Genomic DNA, 11408 nt, shown 5'->3' with positions numbered 1-11408 from the left:
TAGAAATGATGGTCTCGTGGTTCAACAATTTCATATTGGGCACGATTCCCAATTTGGGCTCAAAACTCTTAATTTTCAATTGAATTTTGGGGTTTTCTGATTTCTTTGACAAATTGTGCAATTGGACCGACCATTATGTAATTCAAGGTCCCAGAATCATTTGTTGTGAAGACACTATGACTTAAAAATGACTAGAAAAGATTTAATTGCATTTTTGGTTCAATTCGGGTTCGATTTTGCCCAATTTGGGAAAAACATATACCCGATTGAAATTTTTCAAAATTGATGATGTATTAACGAAATTGGATTTAAAATAAGACTAAATACTATTTTTTATGGAATTTTCTAATTTCATTTGCTATTTTTCTTGATTTTCTCACTCATTTTGACTAAAAGAAATTAAGAAAAAATGCGGGATAATGCTAAAAAATTTATTTTTGATTTAGAAGTAGGTTTCTAGGATTGGCCAAGATTTCTAGTCCTAATTTTGAGATTTTTGAAAATATGAAAAAAATGAGCTAAAAATCAGGTATCAACACCTTGCTGAAAAGATTTTCGAAGGTGGCCTGGTAATCAAGGACGGAACCCGTTTGTGATAACTTGGCAAGGTGGGCCGTTGCATCTTCGTATTCGGAGGGGCCAAAGCGATGACGGATAGCACGGGTAAATGCATCCCAATCTGGCAATCCTTGATACCAAGTGGCGGCGGGAGCATCGAGGTGCATTGCCGCTAGCAGTAGGCGATCCTCGGGGTGAGTGTGATAATATTGAAAAAAATGGCTTACGTTGAAAAGCCAAACAGACGGATCACCTAAAGAGAAACGTGGAAATATGAGACGTGGTGTCGGGCGCTGGGTTGGCCTCTCATCCGTATGGGTGGGGTTTCAGTGGGCCATTCCCGAGAATGCCGGACGTCATAGGATTAGATAAGGTGGGCGGTGGTGATTCATCCGTATGGGTGGGTTTTAGTGGGCCACTCCCGAGAATGCCGGATGTCATAGGATTGCATGAGGTGGGCAGTGGTGATGGTTCTGTTCGGAGGATAGCGGTGAGACGTTGATCACGTTTATCCAGGAGAGTCATGAGGCTCTTTGCAGTCAGTTGATTGGCTGTAGAGGTAATGAAATCTTGTCGTAATTGTTCGACAGCTCCAGCAATTTCATTGGCTAGTTGTTGCACCGCTTGCAATTGGGTCTCCTATTCTTGAGAACGAGTTGCAGGCATGGTGGAGGTATGAGTCGACAAGAGCACCAAATTGTTAAGAGAATAGTTGATTTAGCAGGAATTGAGGAGAGAGGAGGGGAAAGAAGGAAGAAAAGTAGGAACAGAATTGTAATTGCTTACTCTTTAATGTAATCTAATGGCCCTTTAAATAGCCGAGTACACATATGGATATCAATTATAAATGAAAACTAATTAATGGCTATCCTTATAGATAGAAACTAATTGATGGCTATTCTTATTAATGCTGATTATTATCCTCGTTATAAATGGAATGCGATTTTCCTTAGCCTTGTTTAGGTATGTTCTTACGCCGTGAATATACTTGCAATCCTTGGGACGTAACAGGCTGTTTGTGGAACTTTGGTTTTCAGTGGTTAGTCGCCTTGCATTAGTGACTTAATACAGCACGAGCAAGAGCATCAGTAGATCTTATGAATATATCAGCGTTGAAATTTGCTTGACGATTACGTAGTAGATGTCAGAACCAGCAATAGCTCATGACGGCCACATTGACGTAGCTTACACAACATATGCTAGCGCCGACTGATGGCGAGATGATTCGTCAAACTACTAAACTTGCTCCAATCCTACCAATTGGTAGGTTTTATCCTCTGAGAATTTTGCTCACACCTAATCTGCTTTATGCGGTCTGCAAGATATTTTGTAAGCCTAAAGGTTACATATCGAAAAAACATTTGTTTTTTCGTGGCTCCCCAATTAGACAGAATTTCCAAGTACTTTCCTGTCTTCTCAACTTCAGGGACTCCCAACTCATTTGCCATATTTCTTCTTAGGTTTAGTGGACATCCCATACTGAAATAAATACTTGACTTATTAAGGTTAATTGCTTGCCCGGATGCAAAGCAATACTGATTTAGGATAAGAGCCAAGTTATGACATTCTTTCACTTTTCCATCCAAGAAGAAAATTGAATCATCAACAAATAATAGGTGTGAAAGCACTGGACAATGCCTATTCAGTTTTATCCCAGTAATAATGCCCTCTTCTACTGCTGAATTGATCAAAACAGATAGTGTATTAGCCATCAGAATAAAAAGATAAGGAGAAAAATAGGTCACCTTGATTGATCGTCACATGAAAATGCATTATCGACAGATATGCGTGCCTTGAGCTTACTTACCTTCACCTAGACTACCATTTCCGATGGTGCAATGCATTTGAATTTAAGTGGGGAACTGGATGGAAGCTCCTACTCTCTGGACTAGTGGGAGACGAGATGGAGACGCGTGTACTTCAAGTAATAATTGAAGTGGTTCTGAGGAAGAAAAAGAGAACAGCATAGCATGCAACTGCCTTCAGAATCCAGCACATCCAACATAACAATCCAGTCCGTTAGATATCAGAAAATATTCGTTAAATTAATAATATCATAACAAACATCAATGGTCTAGCCCATTGATCAATCTCGTCAAAATCACACGCCAATGATCTATTCTATCGACTAATCTCAAATCACATGTCAATGGTCTATTCATTAACCAATCTGTTGCTCAATATACTACCATGATCACGCATAATGCGTAATAAATCCGGCTAACCTCGAATTTCTAACCTAACTCCGAAAAATGCTCCGATTGGGCAAACCAAGGATGCGAGCACTTACTGAACATTGCAATGCGTAATAAATCTGGCTCGACAAGATGTCCGTGGCATTTACCCCTCTTCTTTTTCTTTCTCTTTCTTCCTCTTCTTTCCTCTTTCTTTCCCTCTCCTACCTTCTCTTCTTTTGGTCGCGTGAGCTCTCGGCCTCAAATAAGCTTGAGTGTGGCCCTTGTTCCCTCTTGATAACTGAAGTCCACTTTTCCCTTCCTTTGTTGACAGATTTTTTTTTAACTTTTCCACCTTTCACCTTGCAAACTCAAATAATACAAAACCCCCACCCCCTCCTCCCTCCCAAAAAAAGAAAAAAAGAGTTCGCATGCGATGCATTATTTTGTTGAAATCTATACATTGGTTCGTTAGATGAAAAACGACACAGTTATCATTAAACCTCTTAAATTATATGGAAAGTCGAACGAGAGTTACCGATCAAAGACACAGTTATGCATTATTTTGGCCTGTGAAATCTTATAAATGGTCACATTTTTTCACTATTCCACCGTGTCAGTTGAATTTACGTTGATTTTCCAGCGTGCGCCACATAAACTATTGCTTTCCGATTCCGATGTTTGAACTCGCGATAACCAGTGGTCCAATGAGAATCCGAACCGACAAGCAAAGCAAAATAAGCACAACGAGCGAAACTGGCACATTCTTGGTCTTATGATACACTATAATTTACGTTCAAATTACCCAATTTATTTATCTGTCATGCGAATACTGGGTACCTGATTTATGCTGGTGATAGTCTTCGTCCTTCATAAAACGAGTGAGTTCCGAGTTGTGATAAGCTCCCATCATTTGCTTCACCAACATGTCCTCATACTCCCTCCACCATTGCATGTAGCTGCTGCTTTCCAAGAAAATATCGGGAGAAACCACCTAGCTATCGAGCAAACCCATGACATACTCCTCGAACTTGATCAAGTATGCTATTATAGGTTTTATTAGAGAATATCGGGAGAAACCATCTGGTTTTAGGACTGAATTAATACAATTGTAATAGTTTAGAATTTTTTTGGTATTTATTCAGAAAAAATACATTAGCCTATTTGTAGATTTTATTAGATAACTATTCTGAGATAATATCTCAATTAAGATATGCATAATCAAAAGAGATATACATGCAATCTTGAGAGATACTGATAATCAATAAAATTATCAAAATATCTCTAACAATGAAAATTATCCTAGAAAAAATCCCTAATTATCTCTAACAACCACGATGCCAAGAATTATGTAGAATCGTTTGATTCTTTCTTTTTGGTGAGTCAATCCCAGTTAAATCCTTTGAATCCACTTTTCCTCTCACAATGTCTTTTGTGGGAAACAATAATGCATTTTAAGCGGGAAGGGACATGCATTTCGGGGGCCACGCATGCCGCTAAATATGCTACTATAATCTAGACAATGAAACTAAGAATGCAGAACAAAAGAGCTTTGTTTATTCCCCTTCATAAAGCTAAAGAGAAGACCAAATATGATGACCTCCAGAAGAGGAAACATAATAGTAATAGCAAAAGTGAGTTACATTACATATAATGGAAAAGAGAGAGAGATTGCCGATGATATAGTGCATAATGGAAAAATCTTCACCAGTAGAAGGGAGAGTGAGCTCTTCGAGCTTTTTAAAAAAGACAGTCCTTCTAACGATCACTTCTTGAAGGTTTAAGGGTTAGGCTCTTGAAAGGCTCTTCATCAAAGGATGATGCCGATCTCTTCTGTCTAAAAAATAATAGGCCATCTTGCAAATGAATTTAGTTTTTCTTCTCTCTTTTCTGTGAGTTATTCTTGCAAATTAATTTGGATATTTAGATCCAAATTAAGGTTTCCAGAATTATTTGTTGAGTTTGACTATGAGAAGAAAACCTATATCATCCTTCGCCCAACAAGGTAACTAGAAATGGGTCGGAAAACAAAGGGATTCATGTGGAAGGATCTAGGGAATATCATTAAAGAAGATTTATTGCCTGAAATTCAACCCTTACTTTAGCCAAAGCAACAATTTTCCCTCCCATATTTGCATTAAGTGACGACACTAAAATAGAACTCCCTTAGGGAAGAAGCTTCAGGGAAAGTTCAGCTTTCCTGCGTATCAAACCTTATACCGAGGATCCTACTGCACCATCGTTCTGTATCTTCATATACTTCTTGACTTCGTCCGTCGACCACCATCTCAATCGCCAGTTGTCCATCAACAACCGCCATTAGTAATGATGGGGCATAGAACATGATTGCTCTGTTTTACTCGATTTCACGTTCGAGATTCTCGAACTGATGAAGATTGAGCGAGACTCATTCGTTCACTGTGATTCCGGCCACAAGCAATAATCAAGACCACTGTCCTCGATCTAGCTGCTGATTGAAATTCCTTCACAGCTCACGGATCAAGTAATGTTAATCCCCTTTGCTTAGCCCATTACTGATTGATGTTCATTCGCTTCGGTTAAAGCAAGAGTTAGATGAGAATAGACTGGTTTTTGTTGGTTTCGAATGTTGCTTGTTAATTTCCTCCGAATCAGGCCATGAATCTGAGTCGATAGCCTAATGTTACTTCATAATTTACTGACCACCAACTGTTTGATATATGCCTCTTTGACACAGACATGAAATAGATCACGATTTTGTTCAACCTGAAGATGCATAGACTTAGACCAATCATTTTCTTAGTTCATCGATTCAGTTCTGGTTATGTTCCATTATCATTAAAATTGAATCTGCATGCATTTGTTTTGCTCGTCTCTTCTCTTTATTGGCATGTTTTCAATGAGGGTCACCTGTGAAGGGTCAACACAAAAAGGACGGTCCAAGCGTTAATTTCTAAGCTCGGTGGCACCGGTTCGTTCATTACGTCCTTTTACTCAAATGTGTCTATCTTTGTTCTCTGTGTTGCTGGAGATTGTGGCTGGCGATGGTCATTAACACAGCGGTGGTGGCGATCCGGTGACTGGAGGTGGTTGATGATGGCGGTATCATTTTTAGTTTCGTATAGTGTGTATAGATTTCCTCTTGAAGTTTTAGTCTGGGTGTCGAAGTTGCAGAAGTTCTGGGTTTTATGTGACATCCTGAAATTTGCCCATTTGGGATTTATGAAATGCTTGATTTTATGAACGTACTCGTAATTATTTCTCGTCCGGAACTGATCATTCTTGGGATACTAACCATTAGGGAAATGCTAATTAGGGATTTAAATTCGTGAGACTAAAGAAAATTCGATCGTGAATTGATTTTCGATCATAAAATCATCGAGGTGACATTTTGAGCCACTGTAGGCCGATCCAAGGATAGCCAGGGGTCAGTTCGCCACTGTCATAGTAGTGGATCGCGGCTGATTCCGCTGGACCACGAAATGAATTGACGAATGACCCTAAACCTATATCAAACGATCGTGCCCCTCGGATCTAGCGATCGATCCTCGCGATTAAGTGACAACCGAAGTCATCACGGACAGAATGAACTTGCACGTGACTCGATTTATTATCAGTTACGAGTTGAATATACGAATTTCCCCCAAAAGCCACCCGTTAGTTTGAGAAACGCTCGAGTTACGTTTAATAAAATTTAAATTATTTATTTGAGCCCAAATTGGACATCGGAAAATTAGGAAGTCACAACGGGATGTTAGGACGACGTTGTGGTTGGAACGTGCACTTTCGGATTTGCCCAAATCCTTCAAAAAAATTCGATTTTGGCGAGAAATGAGGAAAATGACCGTTTTACCCCTAGGAATTTATTAAGGGCAAGTTTTAAAAGGGAAGGGCATTTTGGTCATTTTGCCCTAGCTTTGGAAAATGACAATTTTACCCTTGGACTTTTTGAGAAATTCCCAGATTGCCCTTGGATATTTTGGAAAAGATTCGATCTGGGCCGTCGATTTCAAGATAAGATTGAATCTGGGCCATCGGTTGGAATTATGAGTAAAGGGCAAGATCGTCATTTTGGCTAGTCAATTATTGGGTTTGACTATTAAAGGCCCAAGATTCTTTCTCTCTCCTCATTCTCCCTCTCTCTCTTTCGGCTCCCTCCCCTCCCCTTACCGCCGACCGTCCCCTCCCCTCGCCGAGCCACTAGCCCCTCACGCTGCCGTCCCTTTTCTCTTTCTCCCTCTCACTCGTGTGGCCGTGGGTCACGGCCAAGGAAGCCGCGCCGCCGCCGCACGCCATCCACTTTGCCGAGCCGTGCCGCCGTCCCCGCCGATCGCCACCGCTTTCCGCTCTAGCCGAGTTAGTCTAGAGTTCGGTAAGTTGCGCCCTAAACCTTATTTAGGACGTCGGGTATCGACGGATAATTTAGGGTGGATTCGAGTTTTAATAGAAGTGGATTAGCACGGTTTTAGGAGCGGAAATGATTAGCGGGCCTTAGGATTGAAATCGGAAGATTTTGGTGGATTTTTAGAGGCCGATCGATGGCTGGAAATTGCTGTTTGGAGTGCTGTGATGTGCTGTTTGGTGTGTGGTTAGTGCCATTAGATCCGGCTCGGAATTTCGTGAAAATGTCATGAAGGGCTGGAATTGATTTGACGTAGTTTGGACATGGAAAAATGTCAATTTGTATGTTGGTTGTGTGTTCGAACTGTGGTTGAATTGTGGTGACGAAATTGAGTGCATTAGTGTGCAATTGATTGATTGAGATATGCTTTGCTATGTGCACGCTCGGGCCAAATTGAATTAATTGTCAATTGGCCATATTGGATGCTTATTGAGTATGAAATTGTGTGTGAATTGAGGCGTGTACGGGCCACGTGTGATTGACTAATTTATTGGCAAGCGAGTATTAAGCGTGTGAATGAGCAATAAATCGTGTGTAGTGTGGCATGTGCGATCGTGGAAATCCCTGAGGCGGTATCACTACGCGGGAATGTTTCCGTCCTGAGGCGGTACGACTATGCGGGACGATGCTCGGTATTACTGGAGGACGGCCAACCTGAGGCGGTACCATTACGCGGGTTGTGTCGTAAGTGGTGGATGTTGAGCCTGAGGCGGTACTACTACGCGGGCAAGATACATGGCCTGAGGCGGTACCATTACGCGGGCCGAATAGTGTCTGAATATAGCCAACCTGAGGCGGTACCATTACGCGGGTTGTGCATTAGGAGAACGGATGTTGAGCCTGAGGCGGTACTATTACACGGGCAAGATACATGGCCTAAGGCGGTATCATTACGCGGGCCCTGGAGTGTTGTGATGAGTTGGTCGCAGTGAACCTGAGGCGGTACCATTACGCGGGCACTGGTGAGTGGTGTGGAAAAGATGTGATGAAATCGGAACGAATGCGTGAAATGAGATTTGAATATGCATGTGATTGCATATGGTGTGGTTATGACTAAGTGCAGATTGCACGCAGGATAGACCCAGGTAAGAATAAATGATGTACCTGCTATGTGATGATTGGGTGTGTGATTGTGTTTTATGATTGTCTAGAGGGATGTGATAGCCTAGGTGGGGTTTAGGGGTGTACTTACTGAGATGTAATCTCATGGTGGTTTCAACCAAACATTTCAGAACCCCGGCCAGAACAATGAATCCTCCGTCGCCGCCACCAAAACGTTTTGGAGTACCGATGCACACCGAACACGATGTTACAGAGTTTCCTATAGATGACCATATGACCTGGATTAAGCATACCACAGTAGTTTTTGTAGATGTAGGATTACCCCTGTGGGGCCCCCATACATACACAGCTTGGTTCTTCCGAGATGGGGTAGATGAGTTCGGTCCCGTCCACAGATTTGACATCCCCTTTGATGGAGTCGAGGATTGGGACCCGTCTGCTATACCTCCTCCTGATGGCGAATTGACTAGTGTAGAGACTAGTTTGGCGTAGTCTGAACTGCAGCCAGCGCCTGCAGCACCGGGGTCTTCAGGGGCTGAGCATGAGCTGGAGCCGGAAGAGTCTCTAGCGGGAGACGACCCAATGGACGTGGATCTCAAGCCGATCCCAGAGGAGGAACCAGAGGAAGAAGAACCCGAGGCGGAACCTGAGAACGAGCCTGCTGAACCTGAGGGAGAACCGGAGTATATACCTCCGTATGAGCAGTGGATTGACCCTGAGTTTGTACTAGAGTACGGGTCTGATGAGGAGAACGACTCGGAGGAGCAAAATGAGGTTCCAGCAGAGTCGGGTGACATAAACCACCCGATCGAGATTGAGGCAAAGTCGGAGCCCTCGGAGGAGCAATCTGTTCAGGGGAGCTCAGATTCAGATGACGTTGAATCAGACTCGGAGTAGACTCCGAGTAAAGGACGTAGGGGCTAGCGTAGAGGGGGTTGAAAATAGGTTTTTGGAGGTGTACCATTTTTGAAGATAGAATACCCAAGTCATCGATCGTTTTTTAATATCGGTGGTTTCATAGTACGGTGTGCATATGTAAATGGCGGTCTGTAAAATGTGAATATTATACAGCTTTGAATGAGAAGTGAATATGTGCATTCTCCCTGATTACCCCAGTATTATTTGTCCGGGAATTTCGTGATTTCCGCTGATTAGTTTAAACCTCTGATAATTATAAGTGAGGTCGGCGATACCCTGGGATATCGCAATCTTCGACCGTAGAGGGATGTCGCGTGCTTGATGGGGTTCGGGGTGTGACATTTTATGAAGAAGACGAAGAAGGCTGCAGTGAAGACGGAGGTGGCAAGCGAATAATTATAAAAGAGAAATAAACAAAAGAGAAAAATAATAATAAAAGGAGAAGAAAATGAGAAAATGGGCTCTTTTACTAAAATTAGTTTCAGTGTGGGCCCGTGTGCCCGTATGTTTGGGTTTCGGTTTTAGTTTAGGACTTTAGGGGAATTGGGCTTTGGACGGACCGGGTTCAATATAGGAGCCCGATCCTCACCGTGGCCGAGGATGGGGGATCCAGGTTCTGCCCTTGCCCGGACTGGGTTTAAGGACCCAACCCGGGTCCGGTTTCTTTTAAATAAAAAAATAATAAATCCAAAAAAAAATTAAAAAATAGAAATTGGTTAGAAAATTGCCACTTCTTGTTTTCTTAGTGTAATGCATGCCTTCGCTTGGTTGATCGTTTGTTGACTTGTGTACCCAATTGCATGCTTAATTGTCCTTGCTTGTGAATGTTTTGATTGATTACATTTAATTTCGTTTAGCTATGTGTCGGGTTAGTGATGTTAGCTTCTCTTTTGCGAACACGAGTGGGGGCTAATAATCATTATCTTTAACTGGTCATTTCCTAGTCTGGTTAAGGGGTGAGTGAATTAGGCTTATCCCGGATATAATTTAGTCTTTAATCTCAAGCTTATGGAGTTCATGTTCCGAGGCTTAAAAACAAGGCCCTATATATTCTTTTCCCGACCTGTATCGGGTTTTCTTTTTTCACGCTTACTTAGGCACTTTCAATACTTGGTTGTTTCATTATCGCATTGCACTACAATAACTTATTTGTTAATTCCCTTTCTCGTTTGGTTAGGATTAGCTTAGGATCATAATGAACTCTTCAAGAACTATGCATGATCACTCATCGGCTTTGATACCTTAGAATCATAATTGGTATAATCAAGAGTGTGTGACCACTTAGATTAAACAACCTTCCAAGTTAGGTATCGAAGGGGCACTAACAGCAACATTAGCGTAATCAAGTTCCCGTAATTAGAATCTCTGGTTCCGTATAAATTAAGACAATGCTCCCACATCTCAATTGGTTTCTAGTTGACCCCAATAGGCTAGTGGCGGCTACTAGAAAATACCTAGGTTATTAAGAACTTAAAATGAAATTCAACGTCGTCCAAGGTATGGACTCGAGAGAGCCTGCGGCTAATCGAGGGCCATTGGCCCGCCATTAGGCAATACCCCTAAACTCTTCTCTTCCCGTTTCCTCCTAAAGGAAACTTGAAAAGAGGGTCGCGACAGCTTGTTAAAAGAGAAATATGAGGTAGAGATTGTTTAAAAAAAATGTTATACCATGATACAAACACAATTCCAAGTGCAAATCCAGATTTTTAAGAGTGACAATGTGAAATAATATTTCAATAAAATTTTGGGACAATTTTTCTTGGAAAAGGGAATTGTGCATCAAAGTTCTTGCCCTAACACCCCTTAACAAAATGGGGTGGCACAAAGAAAGAATAAACACTTTTTAAAAATAAATAGAGCTCTACTCTTCACAAATAAGAAGTAGATCGCTAGAATTAGGAAGTAGGAAATCTGTTCCTAATTCTGCTACTATTTTCTTGTTATTTTCTAGTTGTCCTAAACCCTATTTATATGTTATGTTCTTTGTAAGTATGATAAGCAATAAGAAACAAATTGTGCATCAAAGTTCTTCTTTGAATTCCACATGCAGAACTAACATCATCATGCTTTGTTTGTTAGTTTAGAGCGTGACACGGAACAAAGCATTCACGCGAACAAGGGAGAGAACTCTAACCTTTGTGCGGAAGATTAAGCTCGGCTCTATAAAAGAACGAGTCGGAGAATCCAGCGGATATGAGCTGGACACAGATGACGGATTGGAGCTGCTAACGGGGCTCCAAGAGGCCACAGTGGAGGCAGAGGTTGGAAGCAAAGAAAGAGACACTTTCGTTCTTTGAAGAACGAAGAAAAAGAAA

This window comes from Syzygium oleosum, unplaced genomic scaffold (genome assembly GCF_021117445.2).
Source record: "Syzygium oleosum isolate NSW1041296 unplaced genomic scaffold, Sole_v2.1 Sole_v2.06, whole genome shotgun sequence".
In the NCBI taxonomy this organism is placed as follows: domain Eukaryota; kingdom Viridiplantae; phylum Streptophyta; class Magnoliopsida; order Myrtales; family Myrtaceae; genus Syzygium; species Syzygium oleosum.
This window is presented reverse-complemented; position numbering follows the sequence as displayed.